We start from the raw sequence: 14,444 nt of genomic DNA, 5'->3' as shown, positions 1-14,444 counted from the left end.
TGTCTTCACTTAGCGGAACTTGACGTCACAGCTGCTCCTCCTCCTCCTCCTCCTCCTCCTCCCACCCTACGCTTACCACCTTCTCCTCCTGTTCCATTTCTCTCTCTTTCCTCATCTTCATCTCACTTTCTGTCCTTCTCGGTTTCATTTTTTTATCACTTTCTTCATCGACATTTCCTCTCATAAATTGGTGTTCCTTTTGTTTCTTTCCGTTCCTCTCCCTCTCTCTTTCCCCTTCACCATTCCTGCTCCTTCTGTTCTTTTTCCTTTTTCCCTTGGTATTTTTTTAATCTCTTCTTTTCCTGCATTTATTTCGGTTACTTTGCCTTTTCTATTTTTGTCAATGTTATTATTTTTGCTTCTTTGATGCTCAAATTTGGCGTGTCTTTATTCATATTTACACTTCTTGTTTAACACTTGTCTATAACTGTTATTCTCTCTCTCTCTCTCTCTCTCTCTCTCTCTCTCTCTCTCTCTCTCTCTCTCTCTCTCTCTCTCTCTCTCTCTCTCTCTCCTGTTTGCCTGACAGCCAGGAAGGTAATTTATCTTTGTCTTTCTGTCTGTCTGTCTGTCTGTGCCCTTGACTGTCCATCAGCCTCTCTGTGAACAAACAAGTCTGTCAGCTTGTATCTCTATGTATCTGTTTCCCTTCTGTTTTACTGTCAAATTACCTTCCAATCTGTTTGTGCATACATTTGACTCTCTGTATGTGTGCAAGATTGCCTGTCCGTTTCCATCTACAAGTATCTGTCCATTCATTTGTCAGTTTGCTTGTCTTTGAGTCTCCTCGTCTGTTATCCTGTCTATATGTATGTGTACTGTACCTCTCTGTCTGTTCATGAATGTATCTGTCTTCCGGACTTTCCACCCACAGCACCTATACACTTGTTAATACGTCCATCTATTTATCTGTTTTATTTACTGTTCTGTCCGTTTGTCATATGTATGTCTTCCTGTGTACTCATCGATCAGCCTGCCTATCTGTCAGTCCGTCTTCCTGTCAATACAAATCTCTATTTACCTGTTTACTTATCTGTCAGCCTGTCTTTCTACATGTCCGCCCGTTTTCCTCTCCATGAGTGTCTGTCTTCCTGTCTACCCTTCTGTCAGTCTGTACGTATATTTCCTCGTCGGGTGGCAACAGTGTCTAGGGTGACACACTGATCCCGGTCATTGCTGGGGTTTCCTTCCTAGCACCCTGACTCACGCGCGCCCCACCCACCCCACTATGTCACTCGTCCACTCGTTCACTCACGCACTGACGCGTCGCCAGGTGAGGCAACCAGTTCGTTTCCAGGTCATAAATAGTAGTTTGCAGAATACGCGTATTGTCACGTTTCCCCTCAAGTGTGTGTGTGTGTGTGTGTGTGTGTGTGTGTGTGTGTGTGTGTGTGTGTGTGTGTGTGTGTGTGTGTGTGTGTGTGTGTGTGTGTGTGCAGTTAATGGTCTGGTACATTTTTTTCAGTCTCATGGAAGGAAAAAATGTAGTTATTAGTATTGATTGAAGGACATTTCAATGTATACTCTCTCTCTCTCTCTCTCTCTCTCTCTCTCTCTCTCTCTCTCTCTCTCTCTCTCTCTCCTCTCTCTCTCTCTCTCTCTATACACACACACACACACACACACACACACACACACACATCACAGAAGATAAATAGTACATACATCACAATCATGTAACAAGAAAGTAGTTGTGTAATGCTGAGGTAAATATTACTTACTTTGTGGATCAGGACAGGGATCTCAGGTGACTCGCGAGCTCAGGTGAGGACGTGCGTGGCTGCCTGCAAGTAAGAGAAAAAATCAGTCGACAGTTTGAGGTTGGAGTACTTGAGTTAGTGTTTTCTTTATTGTCGACTCTGATTTATGGAATTTGAGCAACTGTGTGTGTGTGTGTGTGTGTGTGTGTTTAAGTCATACAGTCAGTTAACTAATCAATTTATATGTAAATAATTCACAGTCATTCATTCAGTTCACGAGTCACAGTCAGTCAGTCAGTAAGTAGGTGAGACACAGTTTACCACTGAGTTTATAGGTCACAAAGTCAGTCAGTCATTCAGTCAATGTCCACTTAAGTCACAGTCACCACCTTAGTTCATAAATCACAGTCAACAGTCAATCAGTAAGCAAGAAGCCAGACAGTCACTCATTCAGCCAAATGTCACACACTCGGCAGGTCAGTCAGTCAGTCAGTCAGTCAGTAAGTCAGTCAGTCAGTTGGTTAGTTAGGAAATACCCCTGGGAATTACTAGCATATGTATTAAAAAAGTCAAAATCTGGTGAATTAACGAGAAATGCGATGAAGGAAACGAGGCAGGAAGGGAGGAATGAGACGAGGGCGATGTTGCTTTCTTATTCTTGGAAGAGCGTCAACCAAAACGTTGTTAGGTAGTGCGTTCGTACTACACGTTTTTTAACCAAAATGACCAGTGTTTTATGCATGACATCACACCAAGTTTTTTTTTTTCCTAGTCCCATTAGTTGTATTATTATTATTATTATTATTATTATTATTATTATCCATTATTATTATTATTATTATTATTATTATTATTATTATTATTTGTTGTTGTTGTTGTTATTGCTGTTTTTTGTATTATTATTATTATTATCATCATCATCATCATCATCATCATCATCATCATCATCATTAGTAGTAGTAGTAGTAGTAGTAGCAGTAGTTGTTGTTGTTGTGCTATTATTATTATTATTATTATTATTATTATTATTATTATTATTATTATTATTATTATTATCATGATCAGTATTAGTATTAGAAATAGTAGTTGTAGTTGGGGTAGTTCATGTTATATTTGTTGTGCTTCTTCTTCTTCTTCTTCTTCTTCTTCTTCTTCTTCTTCTTCATTTTATTATTATTACTGACTACAACCATAAGACCTCCCTTCCACTTTCACACAATCCCAATTCTAAATTCAATATTTTCCGTTTAACGCTTTTTATTATCACTAACATCACACACACACACACACACACGTGCTGTCGTTTCGTCATGAGTCGTAATCGTGTGTGCGTTACGTGGCTGTTGTCCTGAGATAACCAACAGATGCGAACGTCAGTAGGAACGTATTGGTGTGGTCGCTCCTCCCTCCTGGATGATGAAATATACGTATTCGCAATGTGACTTACGGTTCATAAGGAGAAGGTTCTACAGACTCGTATTCGAAGACGCTTTGTGGTTTCTTTTAAAACTATTTCCAAATGGTACTGAGGTGAGAAAACAAGTCGGGGGTCTATGATTTTTTTCTCCGTAGGTAATACTTGATCTTTGTCAGACTAATTATAAAATCATGAAAACATACTTGGAACCCCTAAATTATTTCTACTGCAGCCTGTTAAATGTAAGGAATAGGGCGACATAACGTTTGAAAATACGAGCTTCAAATTTGAATTCTTACAGTATTATTACCATCATTATCATCATTATCTTTATGCGTATATACTGGGTCTACTATACCCTGCAGTAGAAAATTATTTCTACTGCAGCCTGTTAAATGTAAGGAATAGGGCGACATAACGTTTGAAAATACGAGCTTCAAATTTGAATTCTTACAGTATTATTACCATCATTATCATCATTATCTTTATGCGTATATACTGGGTCTACTATACCCTGCACGGACATAAAACAGTACCATGAACTGAATGAAAGGGCAAATTATACATTAAACAAAAGAAAACGATAACTCAATGCTGGGAGTACCTTGAAGAGCTTACACAGACACACGTGGATGAAGATCAACATGGATAAGAGAACAAAATGAAATTTAAAGACATCAGTAAGTTTAAACTGCAACAAACACGGTGATAAAGAAGATGTGGGGATAGAGGACCAGATAACAAAAGAATCGCAAGGCTGAGTGAAGAAACACCAGAAGATAACACGGACAGTAGGTAGTGAGGAAATGAAACTGAAAAGTGAGTGTAAATTAAACACATAGGAGCTTAACACAACAACGTCAGCCAATTTCATACATCCTACTTCTCTCTCTCCTCTCTCTCTCTCTCTCTCTCTCTCTCCTCTCTCTCTCTCTCTCTCTCTCTCTCTCTCTCTCTCTCTCATCTCTCTCTCTCTCTCTCTCCTGTTTCTGTTTCTGTTCCTGTTTTCTTCTTCCCCATGTGAGCGTAGTTTTTGTGGCGCCATACATTTTTTTTTTTAAACACGTTACTTCTACTTCCTTTCCTCCTCTTTCTCCTCTTTCTGTTTCTTCTTTCTTGTTCTTCTTCTTCTTCTTCCTCATGAATCAAAGTTTCCCTCTTCTTCCATCCTCCATCACTTTCCTTTTCTTCAACCAATAACTGTTTATTCTACTTGTTGTTGTTGTTGTTGTTGTTGTTGTTGTTGTTGTTGTTGTTGTTCCTCCTATTTCCCCAAACACCTCTCTTTCTTCCTCCCTCCTCTTCTCCACCTTTTGCTCGAGACATGAAAGTTGCAGCGAAGTCTCAGTGGATTTGCTTCTAAAAGTCGACAATCTGCGAACAGAGCTTCAGTCCACACACACACACACACACACACACACACACACACACACACACACACACACACACACACACACACACACACACACATCTTACCCACCAACCCAAAGACACAAAGCTATCCCATACTACAAACTGACACCTAAACAAACACTGACTGACTTCCACCACTAATGTAATTTTCCGCATCTCCCTTGCACGTGTGTAAGATCAGTGTGAAGGCGCGAGTATACATACGTACAGTCCGGACATGTGTCACTCAATAGTGTGCTCATGTGATCCTGCGCTTGATGAACTGACAAGAGAGGCACTGACGAGGGAACGTGTGGTGAGCCGACAATGTATCACGCTGCTGGTTTTAAGAACATTATGAACACAGAAACATGAACAAGATTGCAAGAAGCCATCTGGCCTACTCTTGGCAGCCCCTGCATTAAAACATACATATCTATACCTATCATTCCTATCCATAAATGTGTCTAATCATCTTTTAAAATCTCCTCATTGACTCGGCGCTAGCAACGTGATTTGCGACTCTATATTCCGAGTTCTTTCTTTTTCTAATATATGTAACTCTGTCGAGCTTGAATGTTGCTAATCCAATTTCCAGCTTCAGGCGTCGTCACACGGGCCAGATTTCTTCCTAACATATTGGCCCTTTTCGTTGGCGTCACACAGGAACTGGACCGTTGTGCTGACGGCTTCGTCATTCCAACAACAGATCCCCAACCAGCATCTCTTCGGCCACGTTATTTTGCCTTATTTTTTCCAAAATTATATGTTATTATAAACGGCCGCATGTTTTTTTTTTTATGACTTTCGATTTGATGATGGAACAACGACACTAAATCTTTCGCTCCACTTGGTAACGCATAGAGGCCGTGCGACGGTCTCCACAGGATGCGCCCCACTGGCCACGGTCAAGTCTGGTTAGGTCACTCCTTTCCCGGATATTGTTACGGTCTTCATGAACGGATACAGGCTCATTACAGGAACTCCCCGTCTGGTTTGTGTTGCGAGGCGCGGCATTTCATACAAGTGGTGTTTTCCTCATTACCGCTCATGTGCTGCATTGCTTTCCGCGTTGCTTCCTCCTCTACTGGCTTTTCACTGGTATGGGCTTATCCTTAAATTATTAAAAAAAAAAAAATGTTCTAGTTTAAGTTCAGACCATGATTCCGGGACGCCACTGGTAGTAGAGTATGTAATCATGTAGTTAAATTTCCTTAGTGCCTGTAGACATGCTGTTTGCTCATGAACTCTTTCAAAACGATATGCAATAAATCACAGCATTAAAAGTACTGTACAAAACTTTTACAGGTACTAGAGAAAAAAAAAAAAAAAGGAAAAATAGAACATTTTTTCCAATTTCTTGCAAATACAATGTTTAAAGATAGCTAGCTATAGAAAAAATAAAAAAAACATTTCTTAGTAGTTTGTGATTAATGAGCTGTGGATCAAGTGGCAGTAACGGATTTAATTTTTTGGGGTTCTTTTCAGTTACAAGTGTCACGTCACCAATAAATAGTCAAGGTTCATGTAATTTTGTTGTGCAAGTTTAGAACGACGCCACTAACCGTTTGCAGAATGATAGAGTATACCTATTTATTAGAGTTTGTAGCTGTATCCTATCTCTGCATTACCGTGTAGTGTTACTTATTCCAGTGAAGCAATAAATGTCATACTATTGATGGTCAAAGGGTCAACGGTGTATATTTCTGTTCGTTTCTCTCTCACCTCACTAAATGTAATGAATTCCAAACCTTACTGTGTTAATCTACATGATGGCGTAAGGCAGTCATTATGATATTTTATGAATATTTTTTTTTATTTAAGTGTCAGAGAGACTAGCACAGGACACACACACACACACACACACACACACACACACACACACACACACACACACACACACACACACACACACAGGAAATGCTTTTAAAAGGGCATGGATGACTCCTCTCAAGGAAAATTTTAAAGGAAACGAAGAAACAAGGAAAAATACGATAGTGGCCTTCATGTTTTCCTTTCCTGGCGTCAATTTTCATAGATGCTCGTACACATGACCTATTGCCGGTAAGACTCCACATGACGTTATCTTGAAATCTAGAGACCATATGAGAGTGGCATGACAAGACAGGGATATTGGGGTATTAGCAGATAGGGGATTCTTGTATATTGTTTCTTCATAGAACAAGGTGTCATCCAGTCACCTCTCTGTCACCTGGCAAGCCCTGTATGAAGGTAACTGTTATGATATAGTTTTTTCGTATTATCTTGACTTTACACTGTTTGGATTTGAAGGTTATTTCAATAACTGAAGGTAACAGAAATGCTTGAGAGAGAGAGAGAGAGAGAGAGAGAGAGAGAGAGAGAGAGAGAGAGAGAGAGAGAGAGAGAGAGAGAGAGAGAGAGAGAGAGAGAGAGAGAGAGAGAGAGAGAGAACATCAGCATTTGATGTCGAAGGGAGGGAGACAAGTTGCTGTATGTCAGTGAATTTATATTTTCTCTTTCTATCTCTGAACGCGTGGCCTTGCACAACACATGCTATTCAACGCGATGCAGCGGCAGTCATTCCTGGAGCTGTCATAACACTGAGGCTCGTGTTCTTAAACGTCTCGGAGCTTTAATCTCGGCAACTTTCAATTTGCTTCAAAGAATGGGATTTGTATTTTCAGGGGTGTTTGGTTCTAGTGATAATTTTAACGATGACAGCACCATCAACAGGAAAAACACCCATGAGAATCCGATTATTCATGTCTGTGGCCTTTGAAAATGTTCCTTCTGAGACCCAAACGCATTGAAGAACAAGGATCCGAGCTTAGGACAAAATACAGGTTCGCGCTGCGCAATGTAAATCATTAGCTAGACAGAGAGGCCGCCAGGGAGCGCAGGTAATCATCACTTGAGGGCGTCTCAGGTACAGTGCAAACAACTAGCACATTTTCTTGACCGGCAGAGCAACTGGGGACTTAAAAATGACAATAAATGTGCTTCATTATTAATTTTTATGATGTTTAAGTGCAAAGAAACGAACACATTTTCTTTACAGGCAGAACAAGTAGAGACTTCAACAATGAAAGTGATTTAGTATTAGCCCCTCCTCATGTAAGTATCTTAACACAAACTTTTTTTTTTTTCCCACGGCCACAAATCCTCTTACGTATCCACGCTCGGCACAACATAAACATCAAAGCGATGGTCTTGGAGTGGGTGGCGATAATACAACAACGGTTATCATGAAGCAAGCCATTATTATTATTATTATTATTATTATTACTCAGACAATTGCGTGATGGGAGACAATAAGATCAATGCCCACTACATACCACACTGAGAGAAGCTTTGGACTTTCAGGCTTTAGAACAATGCCTGGAGGAAAGAAACAGGCGAACTGCACTAAACACGAGGAGTGAAGTGCAGGGCGCAGAGGCTAACAAAATAAATCTTAATGTAGGATAGGGAAGATGCAGACGGACGAGAGAGAGAGAGAGAGAGAGAGAGAGAGAGAGAGAGAGAGAGAGAGAGAGAGAGAGAGAGAGAGAGAGAGAGAGAGAGAGGGGGAGGCATGAGAAACAGAGCAGGGAGATAAGAGAGTAGGTGGTGGTGCGGATGGGGGGGAAGGCGAGAAGAAAGATAGATAGTTACTCCTGCGTCAATGGAAAGGAAGGGTCGAGAGTTCAGTGGTGACGCACACACTGTAAGGGACACCAGAGAGAGAGAGAGAGAGAGAGAGAGAGAGAGAGAGAGAGAGAGAGAGAGAGAGAGAGAGAGAGAGAGAGAGAGAGAGAGAGAGAATATGATAACTAGTAACCAAACACTGCTACTGTGCGTATTTCTGTTTGTACTACTACTACTACTACTACTACTACTACTACCAATTCTATTTCTAAGAATATATTATTATCCTGATACTTTCAGAAATATACCAGTGACCTCACTTCCTATGGAGCCAAGTGTTTAATTTCTTATCCATTCTTTCCTCATCCATTTATTCTTGTCTTGTCCACACCTCTCATCCTTTCTCTCCTACCATTACCACCACCACCACCACCACCACCCACACCCCGATCCAACCACACCCTTTGTCTCATGTTCAGTCAGGTCTCACACATTCCCTTTAAAATTTTCCTTTTCTCGGAATAAATATCAAAAGTAGGATACATAATGGATTACTTCACGTCTTTTCCTCAGTATGCTTCCGTCAGTCAGTCTAGCTTGAACTTCCCCATTGGCTCTCCTGCTCTTCTCTTCCTCAGTCCAAGTCAGATAATCAAGTAGATCCTTCCCTTCCACTCATAATACGTAAGGGGACGTTACGAGTGTCTGATTGACCGCCATATCCTGAAACACCTCTGTCCGCACCTCCACTAGTACATTCAAAACGCTCTAGATAAAAATTACGCGGGTTTTTGGGAGTGTTTTTTTACAGTTCTATGACAAATTAACAAGATTTTTACATTATGAATAGAAAAATATTCTTGGGAATCCTGTTAATCATCTCTGTGGTGTTAGACAATGGTCGTGGAGAGAGAGCAAAGCGTTTCTGAATAAGGGCCTGGTTACTGTAATATTCTGCACCGAAACGTTCTTCTGGGACTGGAGATTGTGTGCCTTTTAATTACATTCTTGCCTTATTCTACCCCTGCCTACTCACCTTTCTCAACCACCAACCATTTTCTCATCACTAAGTCTATCTCTTACTTACCCTTCTCCTGTTCATTATATTCTTGCCTCCTTCTCCCTTATCAATTTTCTTCCCTGAAATCAGAATATTCTCACATTTTCTCATCACTGACCAAGCCTGTCCAGTGCTTAATATTAATCTCCCTCTCAGATTTTCTTCCTCATACTCTCCATCACAGTCCCCCTCTCGTAACTGCTTTCCCCCATCACCTCCCACCCATTACATGTCGCCATTATCTCTCCTTTCAATGACATACTTACTTCCCCTTATACCATTCGTCTTACTTCCTCAACCAAACACATTTTTCCGTCACCACCTAGGCCCATATTCTAAAACTCCTCTACGCCGCACCTCCATTACTTTCAAAAGGCTCTAATTGAAGTTAGGTTAGGTATTAAAGGTGTTTCTATATTTCCAGTGACAGACTAACAACATTTCTACATTATTACCAGGCGAAAGACTCGTGAGAACCCGGCTAATTATTTCTGTGGCCTTTGAAAATAGTCGTAGTGGTAAAGCAAAGGGTTTCAGAATACAAGTCCTAATCTGGCCTCTTCTTTACCCTGTTTCTCATGATTTTCTTCACCTTTCTGTTACGTCTTCCTTTCATCAAACTCCCTTTCTTCCCATCTATACCGGTTCCCTCCCATGACCCCTGCTTTCCCTCGCCCTCTCCCTCCCCCACTTCCCCCTTCCCTTCCCGCGGCGCAGGTTCCCACAAGCGGCAGCGCGTGACGCCATCGTGACGTCACAGCAGGATGCCAGATGTGTGTGTGTGTGTTACCTTTCACGCGGATCTTGGTGGCCGTCACTGCCTGGGGGGCGCTGAGGACGAGGAAATGGGAGGAGAAACTTTGGTAACGGAGGAGGACGAGGAAATGGGAGTAGAAACATTGACAACACGGGAGGAGGAGGAGGAGGAGGAGGATTGTGTAGGATAGCTAACAATAACAGACCTCTAGATCTTACGCTAACTACTGGGTAAAGAGACAATTTAATATGACAGGAGATATGATATTACACGAGAAAGATAGAAAAAAATATGTACAGGAGGAGGAGGAGGAGGAGGAGGAGGAGGAGGAGGAGGAGGAGGAGGAGGAGGAGGCGGTGGTGATGGTGGTGGTGATGGCGAACGTAATACAGTGGAAGGAATGTGTCATGAGCCAGCATCTGTTTATCTTCTTCCACACGTGACTACAACAAGTGTGTGTGTGTGTGTGTGTGTGTGTGTGTGTGTGTGTGTGTGTGTGTGTGTGTGTGTGTGTGTGTGTGTGTGTGTATGCTACTCCTGTGTACACAATACCATAAGTGTTTTTTTATTCATTTATATATTTTATTTATTTACTTATTTATTTATTTTGCACATTTATTCGTTGCAAGAAATTCGTTGCATGCTCTTGCCTGATGTTGATAACCATACGACATTCATACGTACGTACATGGCACAATACACACACATACACACCTAAACCTGAGAAAGGGGCATATAAACATTAAGTACTAAGGAAGAATGAGGGAAATATGAAACGATAAAGATGGAAATGGAGGCAGAAAGAAGAGAAGAGAGGAGAGGAAACTGAGAAAAAAGGCGATTGTGAGGACGAAGTGAGTGACAAGGTAGAATATTATTTGAGGAAGGGAGAGAAAGAGGCGAGATGGGCGAAAAAAAATAATGAATGTGAGTATTGTTGTTGTTGTTATTATTATTATTATTATTATTATTATTATTATTATTATTATTATTATTATTGTTATTATTATTATTATTATTTTTATTATTATTATTAAGTACTAGCAAAGATGAAAGAAAACATGAAAGTACTCTCTCTCTCTCTCTCTCTCTCTCTCTCTCTCTCTCTCTCTCTCTCTCTCTCTCTCTCTCTCTCTCTCTCTCTCTCTCGTTTTCACTTTCAGGCTGAAGAGGATCCTACTCTGTCTGGAGCCGGTCTTCTCTCTCTCTCTCTCTCTCTCTCTCTCTCTCTCTCTCTCTCTCTCTCTCTCTCTCTCTCTCTCTCTCTCTCTCTCTCATCCTCTCTCTAACTTTCACTTTCTTACTTCTTCACGGAAGTACTGTATACGGATTCATTCACTAGAATCTCTCTCTCTCTCTCTCTCTCTCTCTCTCTCTCTCTCTCTCTCTCTCTCTCTCTCTCTCTCTCTCTCTCTCTCTCTCTCTCTCTCGTGTGTGTGTATGATGAGATACCACACTTTTCTCCGCGTTACAAACTTGATGCATCAGCAACACCTGCTTTAAACTGGATCGTTTCATAAACATTCACCGCCACTTCACATCACACAGCTTTAATTTGCTGGCAGCACAGGACTATTGTGTGCATGAACGTCTCCCGCTTACTGACCCACGCTATTGCACTCTTGTTGTTCTGCCAGGATGCAAACAGGCTCTAGTGGGCGCGTGTCTGACATACTCCCACATTCCTTCGGCGCAGCACGGATGGAATGTATCTGTGCTGTGGATGTGAAGGAAGCGAGTGGATGGAGGTAACGGATTCACTGATTGACTGAGTAGACAAAATCCTAACCTGAAAAGAAATGGAAAAAAGAAAAAAAAACTGGAATGTTTGATTTTTGTATGAGTTTTCTCCTCATCTTTCAAAAATTTATGTACGAGGGAACGCAAACTCTCTCTCTCTCTCTCTCTCTCTCTCTCTCTCTCTCTCTCTCTCTCTCTCTCTCTCTCTCTCTCTCTCTCTCTACACGGATCCTCACAGCACAAGTCACTCACTCCTGGAGGGCACGAGGCCTGAAGAGCAACGCATGCCGCCCCTACCACCACCACCACCACCACCACCACCATCATCCGCCTCCGCCTTTCCCTTCCGCACTCGCAGCAGGAACCGCGATTTCTTCTCCGCCACAAGAAAGCGAGCACCTGTTTCCTCCATGACTGACTCTATGTGCGGTATTGTCGTTATCACAAGCCCGAAGAAACGCAAATACTTATCACAATCATATTCCATTGTTATCAGACCACCACCGTCACCATCGCCTCGTCACTATTGTTGTCTCGTGCATGTTCATGTAGTTATGTCACATTTTTTTTTCTATGTATCCGTCTGTGTTTGTCTGATTATCTATATGATAAGTGAATGTAAATCTAAAGGGCACAAAGCCCTGCATTGGTCCTCGTGCCAGCTAGGGACGGCCGCTATCCTCTCTTCCATCACACACACACACACACCGTCTCTTCATCACGTCAGCCTCCAGCCTCTGGGGACGCACCTGACGCCTCGTACATATCCCGCACCTACACCGTCACAAATTTCAGTCTCCGCGCCGCCCCAGAGCACCACAAAAACTACCCGTAGGCCAACCTTGACTCGGACCGTCCCTTGTAAAACACGCCCAAGCTTTCCTCGCCCTGCCGCCTCATGTCCAGCAAGGAAGCCACACCCCATGCACAGCTCTTGACGCGTCCCATTCAAGGTTAATGCAGTAGCCAACGTCACCACACCGCCTGCTATCACCTTACAGTAATCCAATCATGGAGGCAAGTTCATGTTGTACCAAGAAATATAAAACACATATCTTATCTGGTAATTCATGTAACATTAAATGACAGTGTTTCTGCGACATTGCTCAGTACATTCGTGTCTGTCAAGTCTGTCTGTGTTTGTTTGTCTTTATGTGCGTCTGCCTTTATTTCCCTACGACTGTTTTCTTATCTGAGTCTTTCTTGGCTGCCTGTCTGTCAGTGTGTTTTTTGCTTGTCTGTCTATCTGTCGGAGTCTCAGTCTTTGATTTTTGTATTATGGTAGGACGCCTTACTGCCGCACAAGGCTTTAGGGCAACTTGACTGCTGACCGTACATTTCAACCGCTGCTGGGTAAAGTGACACACAATTCCAACAAATCATAACCAGTCAGTATCAGCCCAAGCACGCGACGATCTCAGGTTCTTAGTTTTGTCAAGCCACTAACAAGACGGCTACCAAGACGTAATCAAACAGAAGTCAGAACTAAAGGCGATGTTCTTTTACCCGGTATATCACACTCCTCCGTGATGGAATGAAAACTTCGCATCGCTAAATAATGCTGGACTGTTCGATAAGCCGCTGAATCAACATGAGAAGGAGAGGGAGGGAGGGAGAAGAGACTATTACAAATATAAAGGTCAGAACAAAGCGCCAGCTGAGTGACTAAGGATCGAAGAAGGAGTGTCAGAGAGTAGCTTCCTGAAGAAAAAAGCTCAGTCGCTTCCGGAGGAAAGAAAACTTATTTAAAATGATCATCACTAACACTCAATTCACAGATATTTTAGTATTAAGTACCAGTTTTCCTTTTGCATCGCAGGATTACTCATTGCATTCGGACACAATTCGTCCTTAGGTTTCCTTTACACTGCAAATCTAGTTATTTTCAGAAACGATACAAACTTTCCATGACTGTTTAATAGCCTCCGCTTTAACACTGAAATGAAGAGAGTGGCAAGATGGAAAACAGCAAGGCATGTGAAACGCTCGCATACACGTTCAATCAGAATCTAAGGAGGAATGAAAAGTACGGTCACTCGGGCACTGCCAAGCTTGAGGAGGGAAGCGAAGACGAATAAATAGCCAGCCTCACGCACCTCCTCCGCGGGATTCACCACCACCGGGCGCCCCAGCCTGCCCGCGCCGCCCACCACCACCACCACCCACACCGCAGGTTATCGACTCCTCTCCCCACACTCACGAGATCCATGACCTTCACCCTTCACCTCCTGATGTAGGGATAGACAGTCACTTTGTTATTAGTAGTCCTGTTTTGCAGCCTCTGTGACATATAATACTTTGCACACCATTATCATTACGCTTGTCTTTTTTACTGAGCTGTTTTGGTTTATACGTTATTGAAGGCTGTATTATTAATAGTAGTATGAATGTAATTTGCATTTCATGTTTTCTTTGTCGGAAAGGCAGGGTTGTGTAGATGCATGGTCGGTCTCTCTCTCTCTCTCTCTCTCTCTCTCTCTCTCTCTCTCTCTCTCTCTCTCTCTCTCTCTCTCTCTCTCTCACACACACACACACACACACACACACACACACACGAGCGGTAAATTATCGATAACACTGAACTTGCTGAATGTCAAGGCAAGTGAGCTGTCAGCTGTCATGCGTACGTACGTATGCGCGCGCTAGTGTGTGTGTGTGTGTGTGTGTGTGTGTGTGTGTGTGTGTGTGTGTGTGTGTGTGTGTGTGTGTGTGTGTGTGTGTGTGTGTGTGTGGTTGGGGGAAAGGGGAAGAGACGTGGCATTCCAGGCA

At 42.3% G+C, this 14,444-nt stretch overlaps 1 protein-coding gene and 1 long non-coding RNA gene across 3 annotated transcripts in view; one reads left to right on the top strand and one right to left on the bottom strand.

Moving 5' to 3' along the window:
- The window catches only part of LOC135107570 (uncharacterized), a 203,155-nt gene that overhangs the window by 35,689 nt on the left and 153,022 nt on the right, over nucleotides 1-14,444 (bottom strand). For both annotated transcript variants that reach the window (XM_064017577.1, XM_064017576.1), the window contains one exon: nucleotides 1,722-1,784. The gene's annotated coding sequence lies outside the window, so the exon portion shown is untranslated. The remainder of the gene's footprint in view (nucleotides 1-1,721; nucleotides 1,785-14,444) is intronic.
- LOC135107571 (uncharacterized) overlaps nucleotides 1-14,444 on the top strand; it is a 94,674-nt gene that overhangs the window by 8,147 nt on the left and 72,083 nt on the right. The gene's annotated exons all lie outside the window — the stretch shown is intronic.

This window comes from Scylla paramamosain, chromosome 15 (assembly GCF_035594125.1).
Source record: "Scylla paramamosain isolate STU-SP2022 chromosome 15, ASM3559412v1, whole genome shotgun sequence".
Classification (NCBI taxonomy): Eukaryota; Metazoa; Arthropoda; class Malacostraca; order Decapoda; family Portunidae; genus Scylla; species Scylla paramamosain.
Note: the sequence above shows the minus strand (reverse complement) of the source record. Positions and strands in the feature narration are given on the sequence as shown.